The 14069-nt window shown below is 38.6% G+C and overlaps 1 protein-coding gene and 1 pseudogene across 1 annotated transcript in view; both read right to left on the bottom strand.

Annotated features, from left to right (window-relative positions):
* The window catches only part of LOC135207136 (uncharacterized), a 91889-nt pseudogene extending 84855 nt beyond the window's left edge, over window positions 1-7034 (bottom strand).
* Window positions 1-14069, bottom strand: part of LOC135207340 (E3 ubiquitin-protein ligase listerin-like) — a 350507-nt gene that overhangs the window by 330107 nt on the left and 6331 nt on the right. The gene's annotated exons all lie outside the window — the stretch shown is intronic.

Raw genomic sequence — 14069 nt, 5'->3', positions numbered from 1 at the left:
TCTTTAAATATTTGCGGAAAAATATTTATAGGCCTAGCTTGCGAAAGATTTTAAATCATGCGCCTTGAGGGATGCTGGGATTCACGGATCACGCTGTTGTTTTGTACAAGCGTTACGCAGTCCGCGCATGTGCGAATTTCTTTCTTCTCGCACTACAAGGATCAGCGACGCATAGTTGGAGATGATTTCTTGACACATTCGTGTTTTGTAGAACTTTTGCGAGTGACTCTGCTGAAACCTTATAGAGACCCTTACATTATAGTAACATTCAATCATTTACCTTCATTTTGCAACAAACGGGAAGTCTCTAGCACAATATTTCGATTTATGGTGAATTTTTGAAAAAAAAATATTTTCCTTCCCTCCGCGCACGGTAACTCTGCTGAAAATCTCATAATTTTCTTTAGTCACCTTGTCGTAATTTTCGCACCGTTTTCTATTAGGCCTTACATAAAGTGTTATACATGCAATGTGCACAATTTCATGTACAATACAAAAAAAATAACTCATGGTTGTAACTTTTATCAGTTTTGAAATATTTCATATAAATCACGAACAAAGTCCCAAAAATGTAAACCTGCAGTAAATTTTGACTTGACCGAAATGGTCAAAAAATGCAATTGTAAGCTAAAACTCTTACATTCTAGTAATATTCAATCATTTACCTTCATTTTGCAACAAATCGGAAGTCTCTAGCACAATATTTCGATTTATGGTGAATTTTTGAAAAAAAAAAATTTCCTTCACTCCGCACGCGGTAACTCTGCTGAAAATCTCAGAATTTGTTTAGTCACCTTGTCATAATTTTTGCACCATTTTCTATAACGCTAATGGAAATTTTACAGGGTTACTGAAGCCAACTTTGGTTAAACTTACAGCCGTGAATGATACAAACATTCATACATATGGAACTATAGAAATACCAACAAGTCTGGGTAAGTCCCCAGTTGTCAATTTACTTTTTTAAGCCTGTGATACCAACAATGGACCAGCAATTCTGTCATGTGAAGCCTGTGAGAGACTAGGAATTATTGCTACAAAGGAAAGGCAAGAATATATAGTGTGTCAAAGAGGAACATGAAAACTCGGGGCCTACTCCTATACCTGATGTAAAAGCAATGTGCAATTTGTACCCTAAATGCTTTGGAGATATTGGTGAGATGAAAGGTGAATACCATATTGAGTTAAACCACCCCATTCCTGCCCTGTAGTTGTTCAGCCAGAAAAGTGCCAATTCAGTTAAGAGATGAGATAATTGCAAAATTAGAAGAGTTGGAAAATATGGGTGTTGTGAAGAAGTGCCCAGAGGATGAGACGTCTGAGTGGATACATGCATTAGCCTTTGTTGAGGAAGACTTCTGGTGAAATTGCGGGTATGTCTTGATCCCAAGCACCTGAATGTTGTACTAAAGAGGACCTATCATAAAATACCCACCTTAGATGAGATAGCACAACCAAGATGTCCAGGAAGTAGCCCATTTATTCAAAGTTGGATGCCAAAAATGGCTATTGGTCAATCAAGCTGATGAAGAGAGCAGTAGACTTTGCACTTTCCAGAGTCCAGCTGGGAAGTATCGTTTCCTCCGTCTGCCTTTTTGACCTTAGTGTTTCACAAGATAGTTTTCCAGTGTCAGATGGATAAGGTTCTTGGAAAAGTAGGTGAGGGAGTAATTGGTAGCTGATGACATTGTGGTTTTATGGAAGAGACATACAGGACAACATGACTATAATCTTCATAAGCTACTGAAAGTGGCCAGGAAGAAAAGCCTTGTTTTTTTTGGTCTGAGAAATGCCATGTGCGACAACAAACCATTAATTTTTACGGTCTTGTATGGTCTAAGGATGGCAAGCAACCAGACCCTGCAAAGTGCGATGAAATCAATCGACGACCCCCTCCATCAAGCTAAGGGAACTACAAAGTTTCTTAGGACTTGTACAGTACTTAAGCTCTTTGTACCCCTGATGGCAGAGAAAACTAAGGTTTTAAGGCAGTTACTCAAGAAGGAAGTCCCATATGAGTGGACCATTGACCATCAGAGATCATTTGATGAACTCAAGGAAGCAATTCATTCAGTTATGAGCTACGTTATTTTCATACAAGTCCTGTTACTCTTGAAGTAGATGCCTCACAGCATGGGCTGGGAGCTGCTCTGATGCAAGATGAGAGGCCAGTTGCTTTTGCCTCAAAGTCCCTCACACCAGCGGAATCACGTTATGCTAATATTGAGAGGGAGATGCCTAGTGTTGTTTTGCACTTGAACATTTTCATTGTGTTGTATGTGGTAAAGCTGTTACTGTGATTAGAGATCACAAACCGCTGGAAAGCATTCAACTCAGCCAGGCTCCCCCCAAGGCTCCAACACATGTTACTCCGCATTCAGTCATATGATGTCACCATTAAGTACAAACCAGGAAAGACTTAGTTTTTGCAGATTATTTATCAAAAGTCCAGCTGGAACAAACCATTCATCTCATACAGATCTCGCAAAGGCAGCTAGAAAAAGTCAAACAAGGTACAGACCAGACTATGAGCTCTCCATACTCCGAGGGCAAGTGACAAGCGGCTGGCCTGGTTCAGCCAATAGTCGGCAAAGGCGATTCGCAAATATTTTTCGGTGAAGGATTTCTTCTGTTGAAGATGGTTAAATTCTTTGGAGAACATCTATTAGTCCCTCATCAATGAAGACTGAATATTTAAAGAGAATACACGAAGGTCATTTAGGAATCTCTAAAAGCCAGGTCAGAGCAAGGAATGCCTGTATTGGAATGGCATGTTTAAGGATATTTTGCTGAACACATAGGTGATTACCGGGAATGCCTGATAAATGCCAGAAAATACCCAAATGAGCCTATGCTGAAACATTCAGCCCCCATCTTCCATGGCAATTTATTTCCACAGATCTTTTTGAATGGGATAACCAGAATTTTATAATTGTAGCTGACAATTTCAATAAAATGCCTTTTATTTAGCAGCTAGGCTGAGATACCACGTCGAGAGCCATCATAAATTTTCTGGAAGAACTTTTCAGTATCCATGGCCCAAGCCAGATACCTGTACTCCAACAATGGACCCCAACTATTCATCTGCTGAATTCAAGAGATTTGTTGAAGAATGGGATATTGTCCATATCACCAGTAGCCCAAGGTATGCTCAATCAAAGGATTTATTGAGAGGATGGTAGGTGTAGTGAAAATATATGGAGAAAAGCCAAAAGGTCTGGCTCTAATACCCACAAAGCCCTACTAGCATACAGAGCATGCCCTCTTCTAATGGAATGAAGAGTCCTGCAGAACTCCTATTCAGGAGGAAGATATCGAATAGCCTTCCTGTTAAAGTGGAGCCAACCCCTGATCTCATGGATCACCACTTCAAGCTACAGGAGACCAGTAACAATTCTAAAAGCAATTATGATCTTCATACACGTTCAGAGCTGAGTGAGTTGTTACCTGGCGTGAAGGTTCTTGTGCAAGATGGCAAGAATTGTTTTCCTGCTACAATAAATTTTAAAAATCCGAACCCCCGGTCATATACCTTAATAACACCAAATGGTAGTGCAAATAAGAAGAAACCGAAAGTTTTTGAAGGAACTTTCAAGGAATGCTGTAAAACAATTTACATTCAGAGTTTCCAGCTGATGACACTGATAGTGATGCAACTGTGCAAGATAACAACAAGGCACATCCTAATCTGTCGGTTTTGATGAAACAGAAGAATATTATACATCATCTACCTACAATACAACCAATGATGCCATCATCACCTATTAGGCACCCCATAGCCTCTGTCCCAAGTGAAAGACCAAAACGAAACATTGTCAAGCCCATACGCTACTGAAGAAGACATTTGAGTTAAATCAGAAGTACTGCAGATAAAATGTTCATGCATAAATGTTTTTCCATGATGCGGTATATTCAGTTGTGCATTATGTTATACAGAGTGAAGTTTGTTTCAGATTTTGATAGCATGTTTTCCCAAAATGAGTCAATTGTGTCACCTAAGAACAAAAATGTACTGTAATTTTCTTTTTATTATGAAAAGGGGGATGTTTCAATATGATGACTTTTGTTTTGATGTACGAAACCATTGTTTGTAATTCCCATGTTGTTTACATCATGGACTGACTCGTGCCTACCTCAGCAAGTGTACACAATAAAATAATGCTATTTTATTGGGTGTATCATTAAGACATCCCATCACATAACATATTACACTGTCTTTATAAAAATACGTACAAAGGAAAACTTTAAACACCCTTATCTCAAAACTATATTTATTGACCTTCAAATTCTATCTCTCACTTAGTTTTAAAGCTATAGGATTGAAATTTGGTATATAACTTAGAAAGACATTATAGAACAATCAAATAGAGCCTTTTTTTCCAGTTTTGTTTCATCTTTCTTTGATAATTTTTTTCCTGATTTACAGGGTTTATTTTTTTACCATAATGAAAACATTTCATATCTAGCAAAAAAATGACTTAGACAAAAAAAAAAAAACTCTTCATTTGATTGGAGGTCTACATTTGGTCTATATATGGTAGTAATCCCAGGTCTTAATATTAAATATCAAGGGAGGAGACAGAATTTGAAAAATGGTTATTTTCGGGATAAATCGCCCAGGCGTCACAAAACCGAAGGTCAGAGGTGAAATCATATGCGGTTTGGAGATGTCCCAAGTCACCTTATTAAGTGGTATGAATGTCAAAGTCCTGTCCTTAAAAAATGGCATTAGCCCGGTCCCCGCCCCCTTAATTTTACAATTAGTTGCAATGGTTTAAAAACCAATAGTATATTCAAGGCCAATTGTACAGAACACAAATTACACTTTATTTAAATACTAACTCTAAAAATACTTAACATATATAGAAAAACATAAAAACATCAATTCACCAGATCCTCTCAACTTACCTGATATCTAATCAGTGTTTCCCATAAGTTAACGTCTGTATTATTACTGCTAACAAACAAAAGGCACTCAAATAAAGCCTTAATGCCAGCACAAAGATCTCTCGCACTTGCAGTTCCTCTATGTTTACACAATCTGCAAGTAGAATATTTTTCACAATGAGGTAAACTTAATGATATGATTTAAGCAATACTAGTTAATTCAATGTTATTTTTCCTTGTGGTTTTTTTCTGCAAGTAGAAAATATTTTTCACAATGAGGTAAAACTTAATGATATTATTTAAGCAATACTTAGTTAATTCATGTTTATTTTTCCCGTGTGGGGTTTTGAAAGCTTTCCTAGCTAAGAATAACTTTCAATTAATCTATCTACTTTCTTACTAGAGAATTCTATATATAAACGTTTTCAGTGCTCAGCTCAAAATGATATTGTTATTTTACAATAAAGTTTTGTACATACTTACCTGGCAGATATATACTTAGCTTACGTCTCTGACGTCACGACAGAATTCAAAACTCGCGGCAAACACGACAGGTAGGTCAGGTGATCTACCTTACCCGCCGCTGGTGGCAGGTGTAAGAACCAATGCCCCTTTCTTGTCAGATTTTTCTCTTCCACCTGTCTCCTGAGGGGAGGCTGGGCGGGCCATCAATCGTATATATCTGCCAGGTAAGTATGTACAAAACTTTATTTAAATTTTATATTTGTATACTATTCATTTTTTGAAAAATACTAATATCATTTTTGTATGAACTTTCCTGTCAGATATATACTTAGCTGATTGACACCTTGGTGGAGGGTAAGAGACAGAAATTAACAAAGAAAAGGGACAAACAACACCTGTTGTAGGGTATAAAAACCTTGTTCTTACCTGTTTAGGCTGAAGACTTCATAGGTACTGTCTATTAGTCTGCATAGCCAGAAGAGCATCCAACTGTCGAGAGGTACCGACAACAGGTGTAATCGACACCAGCGACAGAAAAAACCTGACAAGAAAGGGGCATTGGTTCTTACACCCGCCACCCCAGCGGCGGGTAAGGTAGATCACCTGACCTACCTGTCGCGTTTGCTGCGAGTTTGAATTCTGTCGTGACGTCAGAGACGTAAGCTAAGTATATATCTGACAGGAAAGTTCATGTACAAAAATTAACTGATATGTACCGTTTACCTAGTCTGAATGAAATATCTAAACATTGGACATTATAAATTAATTTCAATATTCATTAGTGTAAGCCATCCTTTTACACAATGCCTTGGGTGGTTAGGAAAAATCCAGCCACTACCTCATTAACTTACCACAATTACCATGGGAAATGTCATTATATGGGCCAATGAGGAAATACATACATATTGTAAACTGCCGTTCATTCAATAGGAATAGTGTAATTATAGCAATCAATTCAGATGTGATGAAAACAAAATTATACTGGTAATATAAAATATTCTGGCATAAGATAAAGTCACATAGTAACAAGGTCATACATAAAACTATGGTTTGCAAATAAAAACATACTGTAAAAATAAAAAAGCATTTCCAGATTACACAAAACAATATTAATAAAATTTGTCTACTAACCCCTTGAGAATGCTCGAAAGAATTCTACATAGAAGGTGTTTTTATCCTCTGTTTGCTTTCTCAGGAATAAGACTGTGATCACCTGGTAACAGCTGAGGGTATAATTCTGTGCCACAACCTCTTCCTCCATCACGCAAAACAGAATATATACGGCCAATTACAGACCTGCTGTTGTTGCATCTGTCCATATCCTGCAGAAAAATTAAATATCAGATAAATTTGGAAAATATTAAAGATTTTTTTTATGTTATTCAACACTGAAACAGATTCACTTTTCTGTAATTTATTAATTAACCACCATTAACATTTATTAATAAAATGTAACATTTATTGATAAAAGTTTTCATTATGACAGAAAAAAGAAAGGTTTTATAACATTACATGTGTTTTTTGTTTTTTACAAAAAACATAAATCAGAGCAATCTGTCCATATTGCAGCAAAAACTTTATGCCAGAACCAACATTTATACTGTATATACTTACAGGGTATGCCACGCCAAAGGTTGTAGTGGAGGAATGCTACACCCATATATGAGACAGAACTGTGCCATCATGGATCATCTACAGCTGCAAGGATGGCTTTACTTAAGTCTCCCCTACAATCTTTGGATTAGTTCACTGTCAAACTCAAAATATCCTTCACAAATGAAAACCAGGCACTGCGGACCTACGAAAAAAACCATGTTAATGAGTAAGATAGATGCAATATTATGAAATTCAAAAAGTAAACACATGAAAACAAGTATAATTTTGACTAGGGTTTCGTACATATCCTCGGATTTCGTACACCTGGATACCTTCTTCTAAGGCCCACCTCAAGACTAGCCCCGTATCAAGACCCAAAACAAAGCATCTTGTGTTCTCTCATGACCCACTCTGCTTTTGTGTTCGTTGTTTTTTGTTCTTTTTTTATTCAAGTGCACCTGCTAAATCAAGCCATCATGGGGCCAAAGAAAGTTCCAAGTGCCAGCCCTTTTGTAAAAATGGCGACAAACACTATAGAATTTAAGAAAGAACTAGTAGCACTGTGTTGGATAGTGTTGCATGCTAATCACAGTAAGAAAATGCCTACAGGTACTGTAATTAGTGAATGTAAGACCAGCACACACTGGTTTGAAAAATCCAGAAAGCGAACGGGCATACATAATGTGTCTACTTCAGTGATTAAGGACATGTTTGCAAAGAGGAGTGATGTAATTAGATTTTGTGGAGAATCATCATCCCAATAAAGATGTAGTAATCTGTGTTTTTCCAACATTTTTTAATGACAATGCTGTGTTCCACTTTAGTAAAATTTTAAAGAGATCCCAGAAACAAATATCGCCTGACAGTTTTTTGTGTGCTAGAGAGGTTCAGTTAAAAAATCAAAGAGAAGTACCCCAAGGTAGTGCCAGTAGAAAGCGAAGAGGAAAATCAACCCAGATAAGTCCTTGATACCTGAGTCCTTTTGGAGGGGAATTACCTTCCAAACAATAACCTCTCCTCCCTCTACCCTCCTCTCTGTCTTCCATACACTAATAGTCTTCCATAAAGGTAGGAATGATGTTAAATGTTTATTCATCCATTTCATTAGTCATTTATGGTTTTTTTTCATTGTTTTCTGTATGTAAAACTGTTTATTCTCTATAAATGTATTTTTTTCTTTATTTTTGGGTATCTGGAATGCATTAATTGGATTTACATTATTCCTTATGGGAAATATGGTTTCGGATTTCATACGTTTCAGACTTCGTGGGATGTTCTGGAGCAGATTACGTAAAAACTGTATTCCACTGTAATAGTAATTAGAGATCTGAGTTAGTACACAAGACAAAATTGAAAATTTTTCATAGCAAGCCAGTGTGTGTCCTCAAGGAGCTACACTTTCATGATCCCACAGGGCTCCATGAGACAGACCAACCAATCTTAAAGAATTCTCTTATAAAGTAGTTGGTCTTGGCCAGAATAGAGCACGTTGGCACAGTGAAATAATATATAAAGGACTGGACAGGAGGACTCTATCTCCAGTCCACACATCACTGCCTCAGCTCTTTCCTATGTCTTATTCCTAAAGAGGTGACAATAGCACATATGTCATCTATCTTCCCCATTAAAAACTCTGGTCTGTCACAGATTTCACTCATCCTCAGTGTTTGCTCTCAATACCATAATCATCATAAATTTTAAAGCAAAGTACTATAATAATGAGAGGTACCTTGGTCTTCGTACATAATCCATTCCGGAACCTCCCACAAAGTCTGAAACGTACGAAAACCGAAACTATGATTCCCATAAGGAATAATGTAAATACAATTACAGTGGACCCCCAGTATTTGCGTTCTCCAGATTGGCGGACTCACACATTCGCAGATTTTCTCTCGGGAATGTTCCCCGCATTATTCACAGAAAATTTGCACATTCGTGGCATTTTTCTATGAGAAATATCCGCAAATTCCTGGGTTTTTTAATCAATTTCATCATAAAATGCACTTTCTGTGATAAAAATATTAAAAAACCAGGTATAAACATTTTGAGTGGGTTTTTCATGAGTTTTACACTAACAAAATAGGCTGTTTTTAGCATTTTCATAGGGGTTCCAAACATTTGCGGGTTCTAACTATTCACGGGAGGGGGTCTGGTACACATCCCCCATTGGTTCCTGATGCTAGTCACTGCCATGAGATCCTTCTCTCCTATTGGTCAGCATCCCTCCCATGATGCATCTACGTAGAGCGGCGTGCTTCTTCGGTCACTTCACGGCATCATCGGTATTGTACGCACGCGGCATTCATTCGTTCTAACGATTTCGTTTATTAACGTAAATTTGTTAGTGTTTTTGTTGTAGTATACTTTATCGTGTTGTGTGAGAACTTCACTACATGTATACGTACTACATCAACCTAAACTACGTACAGTATATACGTAGTCATGGGTCCCAAGAAAGTTGAAATTCACAGAAAGAAGAGAAAGCTCTCTTTGGACACGAAGATGGAGATCATTAAAAATATGAAGCTGGTATGCGATTGAGTGTGATCGCTACGGAATATGGCCGAAATCCGTCGACGATAGGCACCATCCTTAAGCAGAAGGATGCCATCAAAGCAGCTACACCTTCAAAGCGGACTATTTTGTCCAACATGAGGACCCACGTGCACAATGAAATGGAAAGGCTTCTTCTTGTCTGGATAAAAGACAAAGAAATCGCTGGCGATACAATAACAGACACGGCAATCTCCAAGGGCAGCACTATTTTCAGCGATTTGATTGCCCAGGCCGAAGAACGACGGAGGAGAAGGGACATCAACACCAACCCCAGAGTTCAAGGCTTCGTCATGGGTTGGTTCGAGAAATTCTTGTAAACGGAACTGGCACTCCATTTGGTGATGCGGCATTGGTGTTGGGGAAGGCAGCCAGCTCGGACACGAAAGTGGCCCAAAGCCTTTATTAAGACGTTCGACGAGATGACGACCAAGGAAGGCTACAGTTCTTTTTCAGTCAAGTCTTCAACTGGGATGAGACTGGCCTTTTTTGGAAGAAAATGCCTCGTAGGACGTACATCACGCAGGAAGAGAAGAAGCTACCCGGGGCATAGGCCTATGAAAGACAGGCTTACGCTCGCACTTTGTTCGAACGCCAGTGGGGATTGTAAGGTGAAGCCCCTACTTGTCTTTCATTCAGACTCCTCGAGCCTTCAAGGCCCACAAAGTGCTTAAGGAGAAGCTTCCAGTGATGTGGAGGCTAATGCAACAAGGCTTTTTGTTCACCGAGTGGGTAAATCTGTTGGCCCGACAGTGAAGAAATTCTTTGAAGAGAAGTGCCTCCCTCTGAAATGTCTGCTGTTGGACAATGCCCCTGCTCACCCTCCTGGCCTCGAGTTAGATATCCTAGCAGAGTATTCCTTCATCAAGGTTCTTTATCTTCTGCCTAACACCACCCCTCTCTTCCAGCCCATGGACCAGCAAGTGATATTGAACTTCAAGAAGCTGTATACGAAACATCTTTTCAAGGGATGTTTTGACATCATCGATACCACAAACCTCACCTTGCGTGAATTTTGGAAGGAGCATTTCGATATCGTGATATGCATCCGACTCATCGACCAAGCTTGGCAGGAGGTTTCAAGGCGAACCTTGAATTCCTCATGGAGGAAACTCTGGCCTGATGCCGTATCCGCCAGAGACTGCTGCTGCAGATTCAGGAACAGTTTGATGGATCCTGACTCTGTTTTGCAACCAGATCTTGACGAGATCGTTGCACTCGGCAAGTCCATGGGGCTGGTTGTTGACGAGGACGACATCAATGACCTTCTCGAGGAGCACCAAGAGGAAGCTTACGACAGATGACCCGAAGGAGTTGGAGGCCATAGCAACATAACGTTCAAGAGGAGTTCTCTAGTAGCGGCGAGGAGGAGGACGACAACTCTATGACAACGGCAGAAATTAAGGATGCTCTAGCTGCTTTTCATAAGGTGCAATCATTCGTAGAAAAGAGACACCCCGAAAAGGCTTACACAGGTCGTATGCTTGCACAGTTCGATGATCGTTTGCCTGAGTCATTCAGGAACATTGTCCAAAAGCAGGCAGAAGCAATCTTCCTGGATAGTTATTTTTAAAGAGCTTTTAATACCTAGCAGGAGAAGCAAAAAGGAAGAACCAAGTGATACTACACTTACTTTACTTTATCTTCCCGCCACTGGCATAAGGATGATACAGTTCCTCTCCATCTGTCTCTATCCCGAGCCATTTCCCTTGCTTCCTCTAAGTTTTGGATTTCATCCTCAAGATCCCCGACAATTATGTCTATCCACCTCGTTCTTGGTCTACCCAGCGGTCTTCTTCCTATTTGTACTGCTCTCAGTGCTCTCCTGGGGTCTCTATTCCCATCCATCCTCTCAACATGTCCAAACCATTTCAGCCTTCCCCTCTTCAACTGGTACTGACTGGCCTTTGCCTCAATCTCACCCCCTGATGTCTTCATTTCTAACATAATCATCCCATTTAATGCCAAGTATCCTTCTCAGCAGCTTCATCTCAAAACAAAAGCATCCAACCTTTTCTCTCTGTTTCTGGTCAGTGCCCATGGTGGACAAGCCATACATCAGGACTGGTAGTACTACTGCACTGAATATTCTCATCTTAGTTCTAAAGCTGATTTCATGCTTTGACCAAACGTTTTTTCTCAGAACCTCAAAAGCTCTTGCTGCTCCTAGTTTTCTTCTTTGTATATCTTCAATTTGCCTCCCATCTGCTGTTACCACACTTCCCAAGTAAACAACTTCTCAACTTGCTTGAGTTCCTGTCCTCTGATTGTCATATCCTCCATGTGCACCCAATCATCATCCTTACTCACAACCATGATCTCGCTCTTCTTTGTGCTGATGTTCAAGACCAAAATTCTGTCTCTGTCTCCATCTTCCATCGATTTGGACGTAAGTCGGCCCATGTTAATTTACCTTAGAATATTATACTAGCGTAGCCTACAATAGGGTAATCAGTACCATTTCTACATACAGTAGACCCTTGACTCACGAACGCATTGACCCACGTACAAATCGATCCCCGACCAAAATTATAGGTAAAATTTCACCCTTGAACTACGAACTAACTTTGAGATACGAACAAAAAAAAATGCGGAAAATAAAAATTCTGTTTGGGTCATGAACTAATTTTGAGACATGAACATTTGAAAAATGCTGGAAATTTCTGGAAAATAACAATTCACTTTGTTTCACAACTAATTTTTAGACACAAACATTTGAAAAATGCGCGAAATCGACCCAGCAACACGTGAGAGCGTTTGAGTTGCCATGGAACCAGCCATCCTCCAGCCGCCCACGCACGGCGTCACCCACGCATCGCTCTTTGTTCTAATCTCATTCATTGGTACAAGACGTTCGTCAATTCGCTTAGCATTTTTTGCGCTAAAACTTGTGATTTTCTTCATAATGGGCCCTAAGAAAGTGAAGAGTGTGGTGAAAGTAAGAAAGTGAAGAGTGATGGTGAGAAGAGGGTGCAGAGGAAGATAACCATTGAAATAAAGAAAGAAATTATAGAAAAGTTTGAATCTCCGGAACGAGATCTCCCCGACCTGGATGGGGGAGGGTCTCCTTCCGCACATAACCTCCTCCCCACCCACCACCCTCCTCTTCTCTTGTCCGTCAAGCCAGAAGTCTCGCCAGTCATAGTAAGTGTTCACTTTACAAACGTTTTTATAGTGTTAGTTTACCATTTAAATTATATTATTAGATATTATGGAAGGTTTTTTTACACCTGACTTTTACATTATCTGTGTAAAATAAGGCAAAATATACATAATATATATTGGTTCGTAGGGTCGAGAACCAATTAATATTATTCCCATTAAACCTTATGGGGAAATTAGCTCCGAGTCACGAACAATTTGGAACACGACCAAGTCTAGGAACGGATTGTGTTCGTGAGTCAAGGGGGTCTACTGTATAAGGGTAAGCCTAGCCTACACTACACACATACTTTATACATATATGGCGTACTAATTATTAATTTCAGCCAATCTCTAGGTTCAATGCACATTGGCTTATGATGATTCAGCACAAAGAGAAATTGAATAACATTTAACAAGTTAGCCCTCGCCTATACGATGATGATGATATCGTGGTACATATATCGTATATATATATATATATACAGTAGAGACCCGGTTCACGACCGTATTAGAACTCGACATAATCGGATTTCGCCACTAAATTTCCAATAAAACTTTGTATCTGTTTTCAACCAAAAAACCAGTTTCGACCCCGACCATATGATGTTTTGTAAACAAAAAACTGTTTCCGCCAGCTGCCGCTAGTTGGCGTCATCCAGTGCTACCAAAATGTAGCATAATTTCACGTTTTTTAGCATAATTTGACCCAAGAATTGGAGCTTAGCATAATTTCTTTCACAATTAGGGTTTCTAGTACAATTTTAGAATGTATTTTCACTAAAATTTTAAACTAAAATCAGAAAATTCCGCAATTGTTTCATACACAGCTATATGAATGTATCTTCAAGTGAAATTGCCTCAAAAGCAGCACTAACAAATGAGTTAATTGCTAAGTTTTGAACAACCCACTAAGGATGTTAAATTTTGTGAATATAAATAAATACCCACAGTGGCATGACAAACAATCAGTAAAGTGTTAATAATGTCTTTTCTTCATGAGTAAAGAATTACTTTTTTTCCTTTTTTAAGTTTTATTTTTTTCAGTAATCAAAATTTTAATTATGTCTGAAGTGATTTTACCACAATTTTCAAGTATTTATTCATTGTGTATGTGATCTATTAAAGAAAAAGTGTTTCAGTGGCATGATAATGATCAAGTAATAAGTACGTATGTTTTTCTTCTTGAGTAGAGGACTGGTTTGTTTGTTTACCTTTTTTTTTTAGTTTTAATTTTCAGGAAATATCAGTAAATAACAAAATGTTATATTTGAAGTAATTCCACACATTTTCAAGTATTTATTAATTGTTATGTGACCTGTTAAAGAAAAATGGTTCTGAGTGGCATGATAATGATGCAGTAATAAGTAAAAACTTGTTGTTTTTCTTCACATTTGTATGTGTGATCTTCACACATTTGTCAAATA

Source organism: Macrobrachium nipponense, chromosome 32 (assembly GCF_015104395.2).
Source record: "Macrobrachium nipponense isolate FS-2020 chromosome 32, ASM1510439v2, whole genome shotgun sequence".
Classification (NCBI taxonomy): domain Eukaryota; kingdom Metazoa; phylum Arthropoda; class Malacostraca; order Decapoda; family Palaemonidae; genus Macrobrachium; species Macrobrachium nipponense.
The sequence above is the reverse complement of the archived record's forward strand: the minus strand, read 5'-3'. Positions and strand labels throughout refer to the sequence as shown.